This window comes from Passer montanus, unplaced genomic scaffold (genome assembly GCF_014805655.1).
Source record: "Passer montanus isolate IOZ18808 unplaced genomic scaffold, ASM1480565v1 scaffold23, whole genome shotgun sequence".
Classification (NCBI taxonomy): domain Eukaryota; kingdom Metazoa; phylum Chordata; class Aves; order Passeriformes; family Passeridae; genus Passer; species Passer montanus.
Window position 1 is genome coordinate 1,405,378 of NW_024366926.1, and position 19,203 is coordinate 1,424,580.

At 40.7% G+C, this 19,203-nt stretch overlaps 1 protein-coding gene and 1 pseudogene across 1 annotated transcript in view; one reads left to right on the top strand and one right to left on the bottom strand.

Annotated features, from left to right (window-relative positions):
- The window catches only part of ARHGAP24 (Rho GTPase activating protein 24), a 245,854-nt gene that overhangs the window by 198,009 nt on the left and 28,642 nt on the right, over nucleotides 1-19,203 (bottom strand). The window lies entirely within an intron of this gene.
- On the top strand, nucleotides 6,451-18,575 carry LOC120502844 (annotated as a pseudogene).

Here is a 19,203-nt window from a genome sequence, read left to right on the forward strand (position 1 = left end):
TCACCTGGCTCCTTTAAATGTTTGGTTTTTTTCCTTCACACCTCTCTTCAGGTCTTTTCTCTGTAGATCCCATTTTTCTTTCCTGAAATTACAGATTTGCTGCATTAAAGCAGCAATCCCAGGAAACCACGTAAGTCACTGATGCAACTTACGTACCTACAGCCTCTCAAAATCTTAATCACACACCATTTTTTCTAAGACCCAAGATTTCCCAACTCTTCTCACCCTCCCTTTCATCAAACCCAAGATTGCCAGGCCAGCCTGAGACGTTCAGGGCAGTTGGTTCCTGCCTTTATCCACACAACTCTTGCTTCTAGGGTGTAACATCACTTCTCTAAGTATTTTACCATTTCTGCCTTGTGAAATAAATCCAGTGATCAAGCAAAAAGGACAAGAGCACTGAAATGGACCTAAGTGAAAACCTATGCCTCAATGACCAGGTGTATTGATGAAAACAATAATTGTTGTCCAAAATACAATTATTTCTATTCAGACAGTCTCCACAAGGGGCCTTACTAACCTTCCCTACTTGAACAAGTCCAAACAAGAAGGAATCCTGGATCAAAGTGGCCATTTCATAGCCTCAAGCACATTTCCAACACTTAATTGATACCTCTGAACCTGAACAAAAATATATTCTTTTCCAGCATGTCAAGCAAAGCCAGCTGTTTGCTTCATAGCACAGGTCAGCACTAGTTAACATTCAGCTGCCAAGCATGAACACGTTTGACAATTATTTCAGTGTACAAACTGTGCACAAGTCTCCCATTTCTGTGATAGAGTACAGAATGCCTCATTAAATGAGAACACACATCGGTGACAATTACAGCCCGAGGTGCTGAAAAACCTCACACCAGAGTTTCCCTTTCTATCACTAGAAAGATGCTGGTCCAAACTCCACAAATAACTAAGTATTTCAGATCCATAAATTGAACAAATTACTGATGTGTAAGGGCATTTAAATTCAGCCACACACAAGTTAACTTAAAAAAAACCTACAATTAACTCTTAAACAAATAAAAAACATGCCCTCGTTTTCATCTGGGATCCTTTTCGTTATATTTTCCATGATTGTTTGTACAATTGCAGAGTGTTCTGTGTACCTCAGCTTTGTCACAAGACATAACACATTAATTGATCACAATCTCCTGTTTATGTTGCCAGTGGTGAACCAGTTAAAGCACAAGTCTAAGGTTTGACAGTGGGGACTGATGACAGCCCTGTCATTGTTGTCAAACTATAAGGCCATCAACAGTTTGCAGCAGAATGAAATTAAGTAGACAGTGACTTCCCCCTGTGCTGTTCCATTGTTCATTTTCCTCTGGACTATCCCTCTGTTTCTTACCCTTCTAGAATCTCCTCAGGACATGATAGAAAGACATGGTACGTATTTAAATAGCTACTGCAATTATTTCACAACCAGGAGGATGGAAAAATAAGAGAAGGGCTCAATCCATGCTGCTGAATTTCTCTTGATGGTGGTGTACTTTTTAAATGGAATCTTGACGTACAATAGCATCTGTGTTTCATCTCCCCTTGCTCAACTTCTTTGAAGCGCGGCTTTCCTTTGGGAATTTTTTGCTTAGAAGACAGTAATACAGTGGGAGAACTAGCATGCAAACATGTTCCATGCAAGAACTCAGTTTGCTGGAAAAAAACACTGGAGTATGTTTTATGCTCCATTATGTTTTATGCAAACCATTGGGACCACAGCACTTTCGGAGCTGGTCCAAAGCTGACCACAAGGTAACAATTAGCATCTCACAGCAAATTTACAAAGCATGAAATTAAAATTTGGATAACAAAGAAAAAAGATTGGACTCAATCCACTGTCCAGAGTCTGGAAATGTCTGAATCAAATCATGGTGTTGCTCCATGGTCTCTAAATTCTTGGGAATTGTAGCATTTCAATGACGCTTTTAGCTACAACTGACATTCATTTGGAGGTTTTTGTTTTACTTTTTTTTGTAATTTTCAACTGTGCTATGAATGAGTGACTGTGAAAACTACAGCATGAGAGAGTTCTGGTAACATGTTACCACAATTTGCATTGTCACAGAACCATAACAAATTTCCAGATTTCTTTGTGATCAAACCCACAGCAACTGTAATTGTCCTTGCAGCAACCATCTAAGTGCTAACCTGTCAAAAATTCACCCATACCCATCACTATATCATGTTTTCCTCTGTGGCAACATCCCTAAAAAAAAAAATTAATAAAAGGTCTTGTAACATGTCTGTCAACTATTTTTCACTTCTTCAAAAACATTAAAATAATTCTTTTTTTCAGCTGAGTGAACTGAGCCACAATGGCTGAAATGTTCAAGTCCATACATAAAAAAAAGAAAAACATGCCATGATTAAAAGAAACCAGACTTGGTTCTTTGTTATAACTCCTAGTCATTACTCTACTTGATCCCTTTAATTATTTGGTATTTCTTCATCTAAGCCTGTTAGAGAAGCTAAGCTAGACATAGCACACTTAATTAAAGCTGAGCTTCAGCATTCAGCTCTTTTCTATCTGGAAATTGCTATTATGAGACTCTTGTTAGCCAAATAAGAATGCAAATGTTCTCTTATGACAGAGCTGGTGATGAACTAAGAAATACCCCTCTCATTAAAAGTGCAGCCATCTCACTTAGCATTTCAGGTCACTGAAATCACTTGGGGGTGAGCTTCCTCCTGAAAGAATAGCCCCAGATTTACAGTGACTAAAGAGAAGCTGATGCTTTAAGTGTTGAAAGGAGGTGTGCAAATATTAAATGATTGTAAATCCGCTTAAGAAAGTGTAAGGCTGTCAAGGCCAACTGTTGCAAGACATTCCTCATTTATACAACCTAACAGCTCAGCATTCCTCCTGAATGCTATAGCCACCCTGTCAACACAGTGTATTCTTTTGCTACAGACACACAGGAAAGTCCACTTTAAAAGCCAATACAAATTCAGCCATGATTCTTCATAAAGACTTAATTTTTCTGCTCTGGGGTTTTGGGAAATAGGAAACAGTTATTTCCTAGACAGGTATATTGCTCTCTTAGCCATGTGCCACCCTGGGACGATATACAAACAAGCAAAATGCTTACAACAGAAACTGTAAAAACAATTCATACATTCTGTGCCACATGCTAAAACACTGCTCTGCACGGCAGTTGTGCCCTCACTCTAAAATGGATTAAACAATTCAGTGCATCATACAGACTTTTCAGATAAGGTTCTCTTCTGTCTGTGTCATGACAGGACCAGTACATGTAAAAGGCCATTCTTAAAATAAAAGCATATGTTATAGCAGTGTAATTATGTTCTGGACATAATTTGGTTGTCCATTTACTTGATGGCAATGGGTTCAGCATCCTGTTCACTCTGAACATTCAGTTCAAAGCTTGAAGAAAATTAAAATAGGATCTTGGAGTCCAGGGCTGTTGTGCAACTGGAACAGTACACGAGCTCTGCTCTGCCAAACACCAAAGGTGTAATGGTCAGGAAGAACATTTGGCACAGCTTTTAACTGAGGAGCCAAAAAATCATATTTCTGATAGCATTGACAGCAATTTAAAAGTTTGCCTTAGCTAGGATAAAAATCCCTTACTCAGAGTGACATAGAAATTGTTATTTGTTAAATGCACAAAATCTTTCTTCCACAGATACTCCTCCCCACACTTTTTTTCCTTACAACAATGATCTAATATTTCAGACACCCATCAAAAGTGTTTCCACCTGTTCTTCATCTCTGTGTTTCTGGATCCATCATTACCATCTTATTCAGAGTTCTTCTGTAAGGGATCTCATTTAAGCTCCCCTAAAAGCACAGTGCCTTTCACCTTTAATTAGTACAGGTTCCTACAATGGAAATTGCCTTATCAGTGGGAACACAGCAGTAAGCCTGTTCCAGTAGCTGGTTTTAGGGGGTTTACTTAGAATTTTTAATAACCCTTTATGACCTAAAGTAACCTAAGAACTTTGCAGTCTGCATAATGTGGTCTGGGCATTCCTTGATGTTAGGATTCTCCATTTTCTTTCCTCTTCCAATTTCAAGCAATGTTTAATGGAAAATTACAGCTAATTTTCCTCCCAGCCCAAAGGCCCTTACCAAAAAAGGGTAAACGTACTCCTTCTTTACCATTTTCCAAGAAACAGACAACATTGGCAAAATTCCCTCAAAATCTTTCTCATTTATTATATGCTCGGTCTTGGTTTTCACAGGTATTAACAAAACAATAGCTCAAGTTATGTCCCCACCTTTCAGATAGTAAAAAAAAACAACAACAACCAAAAAAAAAATCAATGGCCGTGGTTTCTTTTATAGGCAATAATTGCACTAACATGCTACACTTTGTGTTTGCTAATTAGAGTAAACTCCATGCACACGTTCACATCAACACATTCTGATTCTGGGCCATTTGTTGCAGAGCTTTCCTAGCTACATTTGAAGCTACTCCTGCTGATAAATTACCTCTTTGTATTAAAAAGAATATACAGACAAGTATCTGCAAGATCAGCCTCCAGGCCTCTCTTTTGTATCAGAGCAATATTTCACCAGTGTTATTCAGCATTACTCAGCCTTGCACAGGGCCTCTGCAATAGCAGAGTTTCTCTACTGGCTGTCACATGTAATTTTTATGATCCATTTCTTCTACAGCATGAAAACCTCCCTCCATCAGCAGCTCCATCACACAGAGCACCTCCAGAGCTCTGCTTTTAAGGGCTGATACTGATGCCTGGTAGTTCAGCTGAGCTGCTGGCACAGGTATGAATGCAATAGTGCCATTCATCTGCTTGACTTCACCCACAGAATCCATGTGCTGACCATTTTGAGCTGAGGGACTGCAGAAGGGTCAGACAGACCAGAAAACTCACACAAAGAGAGCGGAACTACAGAACACATCTTAAGCTGTGCTCTGCAAAAGCAGTGTTCAATGATCATCTGTGTAAAATTTTGGATTTTTTTTAATCTGTACTAATTATTAACTGTACTGCAATCTTCACTGTAAGAAAACTGACCAAACACCAACATCAGAGCCACAGCCTGAATCCCCTTTGTATCAGTGTCTCCAAAGAGGTAAAGGTTTCCCTCAGCTTTCAAGAAAGAGAAGGGTAAACCAAATCTTTTTAAAAGAACCTACAGTTCAAACATTACTTCTAGAAAGCCATGCTAGCTCACAACAACACACTGACATTTCTTTTCCTCAGTAATTAGTAGTACCTTTGTGCCTCAGCAAGCTGGAGGCCACATCATCCATAGTTCTGAAAAGATGTAGTAAAACACAGATCTAGAATTCACTGAAGTATTTTGAATTGTTTTCTTCTGATTTCTCCTTTGCAAAGTGCCACACTAAGACTGGCATTCACACAAGCAAATGGCTTTAGGTAGACCTGCATCATGGATGCCTGAACTGCTTACTTCATTTTGTTTTCAAAATTACTTGTCCTATCCCTATTACAGAAATAATCAGTGCTCTTGCATCCATGTTGCTCTTTAATCTACATAACAAAGCAAGCACAAGTAACTTCAAAAAATTGAAGACTGAAAATGTAAAAAATGTTTCAGAGCATGGTTGAAAATCATCCGAGCTGACCCTGGAAGCTTCTAAGGATCTGCTCAATGCTATGCCTAACCATAATTAGGAATTTCCTGCAGTCTCTGAAGTGTAGTCCATGAGAAAAATTAGGAGATACTGGGAAAAGGGTCAGCAAATTACTGGTGAAAAAAATACCATCTTGCACAAGAACTATATTAACAGTAGAATACAGTGGAAACAACATAGAGCTGAAAGATTTGGTAAGGCATACTGAGAAGAAAAACTAAGCAACATCCAGTCATCACTAAACTCTTTCATCAGAGAGGAAATATTTACCAATAAACTTGTTCTAAAAGAAAACACAGCAAGTGGCAGTACTTGGTGAAGAGAAGGCAGACATGAACAAGCATAGCTAGACAAATTTCTGAGGCCCAGCAGGTATATCTGCTACCCACAGGAGTGTTTTAGATTGCGTCAAATATATGTCTTAACAGTTGCTTTGCTCAAACATTTGCTGAGCCTGGGAGTTCAGACTGGACATCAGGAAAAGATTCTGAGAGAGTGGTCCAGTGAGAAAGTGAGTGGTCAGTGAAACAGGTCCCCCAGAGAAGTGGTCATGGCACCAAGCCTGACAGAGCCCAAGGAGTGTCTGGATGATGCTCTTAGTCATATGGTTTAGTTTTAAATAGTCCTGTGAGGAGCAGGGAATTGGACTTGATGATCCTTATGGGACCCTTCCAACTTGAGATATTCCATGACTCTATTACAGGCCTGGCCTGGCCCCACCAACTACTGTTTGTCCTTCATCCAAAGCACGCAGTCAAAAAACAGCAGTTTCACTAGTTAAAACAATTTGAGAATAACCTATTTTCCTCAACCTTGTCCAAATTAGCAGTGTGATTTTTTTCATCTTACTTCACCACATACACAGAAAATGGTTGCTACTTTAGAGTTGATGAGGGCTCCAGTTACAGGATCCCACAGCGCCAAAGTACAAGCACAAAATACAAGGTATGTAAAGCAATGGTTCTCTAGGTGAGGAAAAATGAGCATTTCAAACACAGATTTTTCACTGATAAACCTGGAGGTTCAACAGATTGCACAAGACCAAAGAGTTTCTTGTGTCTTGTCTTGAACAGTTTTCACTGTTCTTGTGTCCAGTATTTCTTGTCCTGTTTAATATCTTTAATGATGATCTGGGTGAGAGGATTGAATCAACTATTAGCAAATTTGCAGATGGCACCAGGCTGGGTGGGAATGTCTGTCTGTTGGAGAGTAGGAAGGCTTTGCAGAGGGATGTGGACAGGCTGGCTCCATGGGCTGAGGCCAACAGCATGAGGCTGCACAAGACCAAGTGCCACATTGCAGCTGGGTCACAACAACTCCAGGCAGCACCACAATCTGAGAGATGTGTGGAAAAGGACCTGGGGGTGCTGGCTGACAGCAGCTGAACATGAGCCCGCTGTGCCCAGGTGGCCAAGATGGGCAATGGCACCCTGGCCTGTCTCAGAATCAGTGTGGCCAGCAGGAGCAGGGCAGGGATTGTTCCCCTGTACTGGGCACTGCTGAGGCCACACCCAGAGTGCTGTGTCCAGTTCTAAACCTCTCAGTTCTGGAAGGAAAACTGAGGTTCTGGAGCAGGTCCAGAGATAGGCAACAAAGCAGCCACTCAGCCAGACTCATGAGAGAGTTTTTCACCCTTCCACATTTGCTGGTCTTCCCTGTGAGTGCTGGCTTGCCTGTCCAGTTGTGATTATGCCCTCACAGAACATTGCCCTCATGTCTCTGCCTACAGTGAATGCAAGTGTCTGACAAAGGAACATAACTGCACCAAGACAGTCGCTTAACTGGAGCGTTTTAGCAGGCAGGAGGCTGCACTCCAGCAGGCTGATTGCAAAACCTCCAAGGCAATAGTAACTCAACTCTGATAGCCAGAACATTGCTGGAATTACAGTAGTATTTCATGTCTGAAAGGAGTTGTTCATTATCTTGCCCAATGATCTCATCTCAGGATCCATCACTCGCTTGTTCAGTTGTTTTTCTTTTTACTGCAGTATCTGGAGCTTAAATCATGAACTGTTTTAGAAAGGGCAGTCTTGACTGAGCCAAATTGCAGAGGCATATGAACAAGCAGCCAGAGCTACTTCAGTTTATCAGAGTAGGAAGGCAGCAAAAAAAAATACTTTAACTGCACACAACAGGCTCCCCTTGGCTGGTGCTTGTGCTCCCAATTGTGGGGCAGCTCACATAAATCAGGCATAAACTCAAGCAGCCTCTCCCTAAGCTTTTTCTCAGTTAAAGCCTTACACAAAATTGATTTTCAGGCATGAAGCACCTGCACCAAATGAGACATCCAAATACTCTCCAGGTATAAGAACAGAATGAGCAGAGTGCAGAAGACAAAGTGTTACAGATAAAGCTGGCAACAGGCTGAAAATTTGCATTTCTACTCTTGAAAAACTTCTCCTGCATCTCCTAACCAAGCAGCCCTCAGGTGCTAGAGCACACAACTCAGGAATGTTCTCTGGCTATGCCAATGTGAACCATATTCATGCTTTTCTTAACCCAGGGAAACATTTGAATTGTAGTTAGACTAGATACTAATCTGCATCTGAGTTGTACTGTGATCCCAGAGCATTCTCAGTTTCTGAAACAACTGAGAAAGAAATAATGTAGTAGTGCTCTTCATATCCTAATAGGGAGGCAGACTTTGCAAATATACATCATTGTCATCAAGTAACACTGAGTTTTAAACAATTAAGGTGTACACTTGGGCTCATCACAAACTAGGTAGAATATTTCTTTTCTATTTTCCTATTACTGGAGTCACTTTACACAACAGAAATGGATCAAGGTTTTTTCATTAGACTTTTAGTGCAGTCATTTTACCTGTAAAAACAGAATAAAAGAAATTACCAAAGCACCTCAGAGTTGTAAATCCTTTTAGAAATGAAAATGGGTATTTTGTGTCCTAACTACCATTTTCAGATTTTAAAATTGCACATTGTTTTGACATTCTAAAAAAAAATACATTTAAGTCAGATCTGAAATTGCATTAAAACCTCTGCAGGCTAAATGCCAGCAATGTTTAACACTGTAAAATTCTGCTGTAACAGTATAATCTCTACATCAGTGGAACTGAATAGGTCTGCTTATAAAACACATGCAACTACACAGATGTCCTTTACTAAAAAGATATTTAACCCTATTTCCATTACACAGAAGTTTGCATGCCAGGGAATCCAGCACACAAAATATATTTTAACAGATATCATTTTTTTTGGGTTTTATTATTGTAGCACATACACATAACTAAAGGGACAGGGAAATAATAAGTTATATGCTCATAAAATACTCTCAAGTCTGCACAATAAATGGAATAAAACATGATTGTTTCATTTGAAGCAATCAGACATGGTAGTAAAAAGTACAATAGAGAAACTGATTGCACAGGAAAATAAATCAGAAAATTTCTTCAGAGAGCAATAGTTTCTAAATACCATTAATTGGTGCTGTACATTTCCTGTGGAGCTCTTTGTGAAGGCAGTGAAGTTTAAAGACAGATTTCCTTAGTAAAAGACTGATGACACTCCTCCTTCCAAACAGTTCAGCTGACCTTACTGCCCCCACAACTTTTTTTTTTTTTTTTTCTCTCTTGTGGGGAAAGTTAATCTTGCTTGGCACCTACAAGAAGGGCAGTAAGCCCAGGAAGGAAAGCACAGTAAATACCAGCTGATACATTTTCATGTATGTGCATAAGAAGAACCAGCAATTCTTAAGAATTCTGTGTTAACAAAGGCAGTCTAGAGTGCTGTTTTTCATTGAATGTATGTTTTTTTTTTAATTGAGCTGAGTCACAGATTGTCAAATATAAAATGCTGGATTTTTAACCTTTGATTTTTCTGAATCAATACAGGAAAAATAAATAGATGATAAAACTAGTAAGGAATTTGTCTTTTCAGTTTTGCAGAGAAACAGTTTCCCACAATAAAACTGATACTCTAATTCTAAGCTTCTGAACAAGACATTCTTTTAAAGCTTTGTATCTATTGGTACTATAAATCAGAAGCTTCTAAGTTAATTTCATTTATTTTAATGTCTTTTCTTCATCTGGAAAATTTAGTGCTTCAACATGCTGTTCTTTTAAATCAGAAAAGAACTTTATTATTACAGCTATGGGGAGGGTTATTGCTGCTTTAATCAGTAAATCAGATTTTCATCCTGCTTCCTGCCTCAGTGTTTGTTGAACAAGAAATCTGAAAAATCAGAGCTGATAACATCCATTTCCCAAATAATGAAAACAGGTATACTTCCTATTTATTTCCATGGATGACACTAAGCTATGTCATACCTAAGGCTCAGACAACTTTGTATCAAAAATAATGGCTTTTGGGTTCGTTTCATTGCTTTAATTCCAAATCTACTGGTAAATTGATTTGAGTTTTTGCTTGTTTTTGTTTTTAATTTAATTCTTTAATTCTTGGTGGCTGCTACCTCCAGGGTACATTCTTCCAAAGCAATTTTATTAATACAAAGATTTAAAAAAACTTCCTTTTCCTCTTTGACTTTTCATTAAATTAGAAGCTAAAATGTGTCCAGAACTCTTGTGATGTGATCCTGGTCCAGACTGAGCTTTATACTGGCTCAGCCCAAACTTTTGCCTTCTGTGAGCTTTTTAAACTCAGTTGATGTTTTTCACCTGCCTCTTGGAGGCTCTCCCTGCCTGTTCAAGCTCACAGAACCTTCCTTGCAGACAGCCCCAGTTAACCCAGGCTTCTGAGGCAGCCTAAGAATGGGTGTGAGTGGAAGAAAAATTGAAAGACAGCAACCACACTGAATCAAGTTTGTTACAGCTGAATATGAGCTCTATTATAAGATAAAGAAAACCAAGAACAGCTGCAAACACCATGCTGACAAAACAAACAAGAACCTAGATAAACTGTTCCAGCTTTACCATTGTGTGACACAGGGAGTTTTGATCTTCACTTAAGATCAATGTGCCTAAATCCACTTAGGATTGGTTTAAACTGCATCAGTTTCAAACAAATTCCAGCTGGTGCTGGAATAGACACGAAGTGTGCCTGTTCTCTTCTGTCACATGGTTCACACTACTGGAATACCAAACTTAGTTTGCAGTGTCAATTTTCTGCTTCTACTACTGTGCCAGACAGAATATCTCCCCAAAAATGTGGCAAGGAAGCATGCAGTGAAAGACCCAACAGGATTGTTCTTCACTGATGATATATGAATATTTTCATTCAGCTTTGTGATAACACTTGATAATCAAACATCTCAACTGTAGGTAGGAGTAAGAGTAGGTAAACTGTTGAGCTAATTTTTAAAATATTTAAATTGGTAGCACTTGTACTGGGCTGATATACAAGGAAGGAAAATGTATGCCTCCTTTCATCACCAATGTTTTAATGTCACAGTGTAGGAGCAGCTCGTCAAATACAGAGCTCAAAGTCAAATTTCAGCCTGTTTTATAAAATCCATGTGCCTGAAATCAGACAACCAACAACAACAAAACCACAAAAACTCTCCAAACAAAGAACAACCCACAAAGCCAAAACATAAACTAGAAGAGACATGCCCAATACATGTAAAAGTAATTCCAAGCGTTCTCACATTTTCGTGAAACACCATCTTTGTACTTTCCTCCCTCACAAAGAAAGGTAACTTTACCAAGTTACCTGTATTTTGACCTATCCTGAAACCATCAGATTATCATCAAATTAACCATGAAAAAAAAAATGTGTAAACTGTGAAACTTTTCAGTGCCTGAAAATAGAGCTGCCTGTTGTTTGCAACATCTTGTGTACACAGAGGGAATGGGGAGAGGCAAAAAATGTAAGTACAGCTAATAAAATGAAGACTGTCATGAAGGAGAGCACTGCATTAATATGCTGATAATCTGGCCTATGACAGCCCTTTAAGGAGTTTTCATACACAAGTTGATCAAGAGAGCATAAATTACTTTCAGTGTCACCAGACTTTTTTCCAATAATGTTACAGAGATCTAACATTATGGTTAGGGAAAACAGTAAAGAAACTACCAAAGATTTTGCAATATACTGAGCCAAAAATATTACATGACTGTGTGTTGAGGCACTTCAAGACACAGTACTTGAGCTGTTTACTGAGCAGTCCACAAGCAGCCTACTCAGATATTTGATTTTATCGACGCAGGCCACCCACATCTGACCCAGTAAAAAGGCACATGAGCAAGAAGAATCCCCCAAAAACAGTGCATGTTTTTAATATATTCTGACCTTTAGCAAACAAAACCTCTTCTTTTCTGTCATGTTCATACAGAAAGAAATCCAGTACACAATTTTATGGAAAGTACACTGGGAACATTTCTTGTGTCACTGACCATGGCATTAAGTCAACACAGGAATTTCTTCTGAGACTTGATAATACCTCAGCATTTCTTTTAGTTCCAAGTTTATGGAAGAATATCAATACAAAAATGTTCACACATCACACATGTACCTAATGTGTTTCAGTCTGGCAAGGTAGACCTGAGACTCCCTGAGAACAAATGGAAGGACAAAGAGGTGCTCATTGCAGGAGGTGCTGGACAACACATGCTGACAATTACTGTGTGATCTGAAAATGTGTATTTTGCTTATGTTTCCTTTACAGCAGAAGCAAGACGAAAAATAAACTGTGCTTCATCTTTTTTCTTTTTCCAAAACCTAAAATTTATTCATAGAAAAACACTTGTGGGCATTTGTAAGGTTTCAGAACAAGGAGAGCAGGGAGAAACAGAGCCTAAAGCAGCAAAAAACAAAAAGTAAAGAAAAAATTTAAATGCAGTGAACAAAACTCCATCAACCACCAGAGAACCACCACCATGTTTCAGTTGGGTTTACAAACTGTACGTAGCCTGACAGAAAAATTTGGTTTGTACTTTCAACTTATTCCTCATGTGGGGATCCAGTTCTCATGTCTCAAATCAGACACAAATACCTAGGAGAGAACAAACCCTTGGCATAAAATGAACATATGATGTTTCTATATACGGTACTGAAAGGAACTTTCTCTCCTAGACACAGAAAAAGTGAAAAACAGTTCTACTGCAAAAGTATTTGCAGCACCACACTATTCTCATGCTTCTTATCAGTCAGCACAGATCTCAATGGAGACAGCAGGGAAATGGAGAACAGTGGGATGTAAGAACTTCCATCAGATACAAGAACGCCTACAGGACCATGTCATGGGGAAAACGAGCTCTGCTGTGGCCAGTGCTGTGTGTATGTAACACCTACAGAGAAATTCAGTTTTGGTTACTGTAGAGTAATTACCAGCCAAGATGCCTTCCATTCCCTCAAGCAACAGCTCAGACAGATACTATCAAAAGACAGGAAACCTAAGGATTTAAAAAAAAAATCATATTGCAAATAAGATAATATTCAACATTACAGAATGAACAGCATGAACAGCCTTTTGTGGATTAGATAGCATACTGCAAATATACCTCAAAGCAAACTGGGCAGCAGAACATGCTGTGTAATAAGCAACTAATAAAAAGCACCCAGCACACGAGTGCTGAAAGATTGCCTCACCTCTTTTATGCAGTGATATTTTGCTTCTGTATACACCTAGACACCCTGATTTGCTCATCTCTCTAGATTTTTTATGACATAATAATCTCTCAAGCCATTTGAAAGTGCAACAAAGGGGGGACATCCATGAGCAACTTCTTTGTTAAGCACAGCAAGTGTCCATAGTGACTCACCACACTCATCCATTTTCCTCTACCTGAATAAAAACATGACACTAAAACAGGAAATTTCAAGTTTCAAAGGTGCTGAGTCTTCAGAGACCATGAAAAATGCTGTCACTATTCATTTTTGTATTTCACTTGACTAACTCATCTGTCTCCATGACTTGACCACATAGCTTTTCAACAACTAATCCACATTTGAGTTGTAGAGGAACAAGATAGGTCTAACAGTATATCAAGTAGCAATGGCACATTGTTTTCCATATGAACAATACTTTCTCCTGCCTGTTAATATTTCATTATACCGAGTCTGTTTACCAAACAACTAAAAAGTTCAGATCAAAGGTTAGGGAAAAAGATGTTATAGTCTACATTTTATTAGCAGACAGCGTGCAGTAAGCATTTTGTAGGAAGAATGGCAAGCTGTATCCTCAGTTATCTAGTTGGATAGCTGTGATGGCTGATGAAAGCTTTTCTCCTTGCATCCTACAGGTTGTTTCCAGGGCAGTTAATGTCTGGGTATAATGTTAGCTCCCAATAAGTGTCTCATTATTTTACTTTGTTTTTAAAAGGGGATTGTTGAGCAGAACTATCATCCAAGCCTATCAAAACTTATTGCAGTTTTCTATTTTCTGGTTTTGTATGTCTCACTATGTAATTAGTGATCTAGTTGGATAGCAGTGATGGCTGATGAAAGCTTTTCTCCTTGCATCCTACAGGTTGTTTCCAGGGCAGTTAATGTCTGGCTATAATGTTAGCTCCCAATAAACGTCTCATTATTTTACTTAGTTCTGCTCAACAATCCCCTTTCAAAAACAATCATCCAAGCCCATCAAAACTTATTGCAGTTTTCTATTTTCTGGTTTTGTATGTCTCACTATGTAATTTATTCAGATGTGACCAAGGGATTTAGTGTTGAGGCCAAACAAGTTACAGAAGAGAAAAACTGCTTCTTGATGTGTACTTAACTTTTAATGCAGCATGCACTTGGAAGCCATGAGAGAGTTCAATCTGCCCCAGACCTCACCAGCTGCTCTGTGCACTTCCGAAATAACCTTGGGAAGGAGCTAGCAACAATCTGTGTCCCAGCTCCCAGAATGCCAGGCATTCACACATCACAGCAACAGATGCTCCATTACAGCACTGCAGCTTTCTGTGCTGGCACACTTTCATTTGTTCCCAGCCATCATCCCCACTGACCTCCTACAGACCTCAGATGGAAAACAAAGTGGGGGAAACTGCAGTCAGGATCCCAGACAAAATGCAGCTCTCCCTCAGTGGGATGTTACCTGACAAACCAAAAGCACACCAGAGCTCAGCTACAGTCACAGTAATTATCACAAAATGACTGTCATTAAGACAGTGCCTACATTAGTAAAATTAGCATATAACAATGGAACCTGGCAGAACTCTTTCCATCCCGAGAAACCAGCATCAAATTTTTCCTGTTACTTATCATCACAAAACAAGATGTGATTGGCCCATACAAAACCAAGAAGCATACCCTGGTTGTTCAAATAGGTCACAAGATTTCCTTAGATATTGTGGAAAAAGATGGCCCTTAACTTCAGCTTCACTCCCAAGAATCTTGGAAAATATTTATCAGTACCCCAGATAGCTGGGTGAAGTTTCTATTTCCACAGACCTTCTGTGTCACGACAGATCCTGACAATTTTCTTTCTGCATTATGAAGGGATTTCAAAGCAAAATCTTCCCAAGCACACAGAACAGTCTCTACATCAGTTCCTTTTCACATAAGCGTTTGCCAAAAAGATGATACTCATGGGAAAATATTTTTTTTTACACTCAACTAGGAATGTTCAAACAAGTTCATTCCTATAACTGTATGAAAATTATGACACAGAGCAAGCATGAGAATGAATGCAAACAAACCCCATCTGTGAACTTACACTTGAAACAATGTACACATAACTGGTATAGAAAACTCAGATACTAATTAATGAAAGAGCAGCAATGCTTGATTTTTTTTTTTTTTTTTGCCAAAACATGCATGAGACATTTAATCTAGAGCTGGTTGTGTAACCTGAAATACCCTAGCCTTAAATCCCCTTCCCTTCTATAACCTGCTCTTACCTACAGTGAAAAGGTATCTGTGCCTGAAAGGCACTATGCATCATTTCATATTCTTTGTTTTCAGAATTTGTATCCCTTGCAAGCAAACAGATCTGAAACTCCAGCCAAAAAACAAGTCCCTGAACTGGTATACAGCAGTTTTCAATGCACAGCATACAGTGGTCAAGCAACTTTGAATTAGCACAGTCAAAAAAAAGCTCTGAGCTTTAGAGTGCTCCCATGACAGCTGATGTGGAAGTCTTCAGGCAGAAGATGAACAGTGGGTGGCAGCCACCTCCAGTCCTCCAGCTCTTCACCTGATGAGCTCACCAGCCAAAAGTCCTATAAACCATCTCCCACCAGGTCTGCTTTTTTTTTTATGGGCCCTCTGGGAATCCAGACAGAGGTCATCTCTATGGTCACTGTGTCATGCAGCTATTCCAGGAAGCTGGAACAACTGAAAACATTGCATTTGGGCACAGAAGTGTCAGGAGGCTGAGCTGTTTCATTCACGGGCCTGACAAGTTCATGTGAGGGGATTTTGTGGCCTTTTGTCTCCCCTATTCTTCTGCTCTGTCCTGGCAGGTGTCGTTAATAATCCTTTTGTGGATTTCACTTGGTCTGACCTCTGTTTGGGAGGGAGACTACAGTAAATCCTCTTGAAGGACCAGGGAGAAGCCTGGATGTTATTCCAGCAGCAGCTCTGCCTGCTTTAGAGAGAAACCCCAGACAGCTACACGGGTAGAACATTGGAGAGGTGGTGAATGTTTACACCAGTGCTCCTTTTGATAGGTGTTTCTTAGTAGACAGTTACCATGTGGAAGGAAATAATCCTTGCAATCCCTGTAATCCCTGTTTAGGACTGGACATGTGCACACAAACAGGGCTTTTTCAGTCCCATCACCAGGATATCAAGTGGCAGCAAAAACAGCACAAAATGTTCTGCCCCATAAAAATCTCAGATGCTAATGAAACCATAACAAGTGCCAGGGAGCCAGCTTTCCTGTGTTCTGGGAAAGCAAACAGATTTGATGTGCCGGGGGTCTCACATTCCACCAAAAACAAACAGCTTCAAGGGTTAAAGTCAGCAGAAGACAGATGTGCTGCCTTTTCCCATCAGCCACCCATATCCTGTGCCAAGTCTGCTTGAGACCACAGTGACAACTAAGTGGAAGTCAGCTGAGGCAGCCTAAGAATCTCTTGCATAGCACAGGTTTGGAAACATTCATCCTTCCCTCAACAGCTGCTTTCAGAAGGTCTTCAAGGAATAATTTGGAATACAGAGGCAACTGGAGAATGAAACCCTCAGATCATGGCTATAAATACTGCCTTTCCCCACGGCTATTTTAGTTAAGGGCTAGTCATGCCACCCTTACACATTATTCAATCCACTTGCATTAACTACTCAGAAAATGTGTTATTAATGAATTAACTTTCCAAAAGCTCATTTAGCTCCTAATTCCATCAGCTTTCAGTAAGATGCCCAATTGTCATACATCGCAGAGCCTGTATCTCAAATGGACAGAACCAAGTGTCTCCCAGGTCTCTGCTGGGAAAGTTTCTGCACCTGATACCTTTTTCAACCTAGAAATGAAACAACACACACTTTCAGGGTAATATTAGTGTAGGAGGTAATATAGAATCTGGTCTTCATTGGAGGCCTCTGGAGGCAGTTATGGACAAATGTCCACAAAAGTCCACCCCTCAGAGGAGTGCACACAGTTTTACAAGTTTGGTGAATTAGCATAATTGTCAAAACCCACCAATTAGGAGCACACGGGGTGATGCAGTCAGAAGTGAGAGGAAAGCTAATGTCTTTATAAACAATTTGACAGTTGAATATATGGGTCTTAGCTTCTCTATTAACTTTGAGCAGCAGGTTTGTTGCAGAGCCAGAGACCTTGGCTCCTGAAACAGACAAGGGTCTACACAAGCCTGAACTTTGGGGTAAAGTAACAGGTTCAAGGAGGAAACATGTGGCTGTTTGGGAAGGCTGTACCTTCCTAGTGTCACAAACTGCAGGAAAATCAAGAGCCCTCCAACAATATTTTTAATGTTAAAGAATCAAGGCATTACTTTTTCTGGCCAGAACATGCAACAAAAATAATTTTAATCCACACATAGCCCAGACAAATATTCCAAACAGTCCCCGGAGCTGGAGTCGCTGGTGCCCAATGCCCTGGATTACATCCGAATCATCAAGGAATTGGAGAATTCCCTGGATAAAAACAAGAATGTGCAGCAGATCTTGACCAACACCACCATCATGGTGGTCAGTGTGGTGGCAAGGCAGGGCAGCAGCTGTCAGAGGAGGAGCTGGGCAGGATTGAGGGTGCTTGTGACATGGCGCTGGCACTGAGCAGGGCCAAGCTGTGCATCTACGAGTACAGGGAGTCCTGCGTGTCCTTCATCACCCCCAACCTCTCCCTCATCCTCAGGGCCTCCGTGGCTGCCAAGGTCAGGGGGGTGGCAGGGAGCCTGACCCTGCTGTCCAAGCTGCCAGCCTGCAACACCCTCCTGCCGGGGCCTTCTCCTCCAGCTCCATCCTGCCCCTCACCGGCTTCAACACCACAATGACATTGCCCAGGCCCTGACACTGGATTTGAGGAGGAAAGTGGCATGGCTTGTGGTGGCCAAGTGCACGGTGGCAGCCAGGGGGGACAGCTTCCATGAGAGCAGGTGGAAAGGCTGGCTATGAACTGAGGGAGGAGATCGAGCGCAAGTTCAACAAATGCAGGAGCCTGCCCCGGTGAAGCCGCTGCCAGCGCCACTGGACGGGCTGAGGGAGAAGAGAAAGGGCCAGCGGTAGCGGAAGATGAAGGAACGCTTGGGGCTGACAGAGATGCACAAACAGGCCAACAGGATGAGCTCTGGGGAGATCGAGGAGGACGTCTACCAAGGAGGACCTCATCTGGGCCACCTGGGCAAGGCCAGCAGTGGCCACCTGTGCCAGGGCCTGGTCAACGAGGCCACCAAGGCCCAGATCAGGAAAGCCCTGCAGAGGGTCATCCACGGGGGAAAATCCATGATCCGGGACTGAGATGCGGCTCAGGCACGGCCTCGAGCGTAGCCTTCACCCCCTGTAGGGTTTGGAGATTGTGAACCTGCAGGCGGCCGCAAAGAAAGTGGCCGAGACCAACCAGAAATACATGGAGAAATTTTCTCCCTTTGTCAAAGGCAACAAAAATGGGATCTCCATTCCCCCAACCCCACTGGGATCCCCAAATCCTACCCTGCAACCCCCAAATTCCTGAGGATTCCACCCCAATGTCACTTCCCCAAACTTTTTATTGGAATTTGTGGTTGGAGTGTCTTGGGGCAGTTTTGGAGGGATTGATGGCGGGGGAGGTCAGGGGGTCCTGGATGGATTTTAGGGGGCCCTGAATAGAATTTGGAAGTCCCAGGGGGAAAAAAATTTAAATATACATAGACTACTGAGTTACAAGTATATGTGTAAAAAATGCAGAGAATATATAAAACAAAAAAAGGCAAAAATCAATAGGCATCACACCCACTTTGATATTTAAGAAGTTACCATGGTAACACCTGCACTGCAGCCCAGAATGAAGCAGGCCTTGCTACAAGTCCTCTGCTAGAACTATTGGAGCCTGACTTTTTATTCCTTACAGTACATCAGCGCTAAAATATCAGCCCAAAAAGGAGACAGCTAAACCCTGGCCACTAAGTAGAACATTTAATGAGCAAATAACTGGAGGCAGAACTGATGATTTTCCTGGGCATTTAATTGACTGAATCTTATGCAAGAAACTTAAAGCAGAAGAAACTGATTAAGAACTGGGCCTGGATTAAGTTGTGTTTGTGAATTTTACAGCCTCAAAATAATCTAATATTACAGATGCCAAACTCATATATTAGTACAGC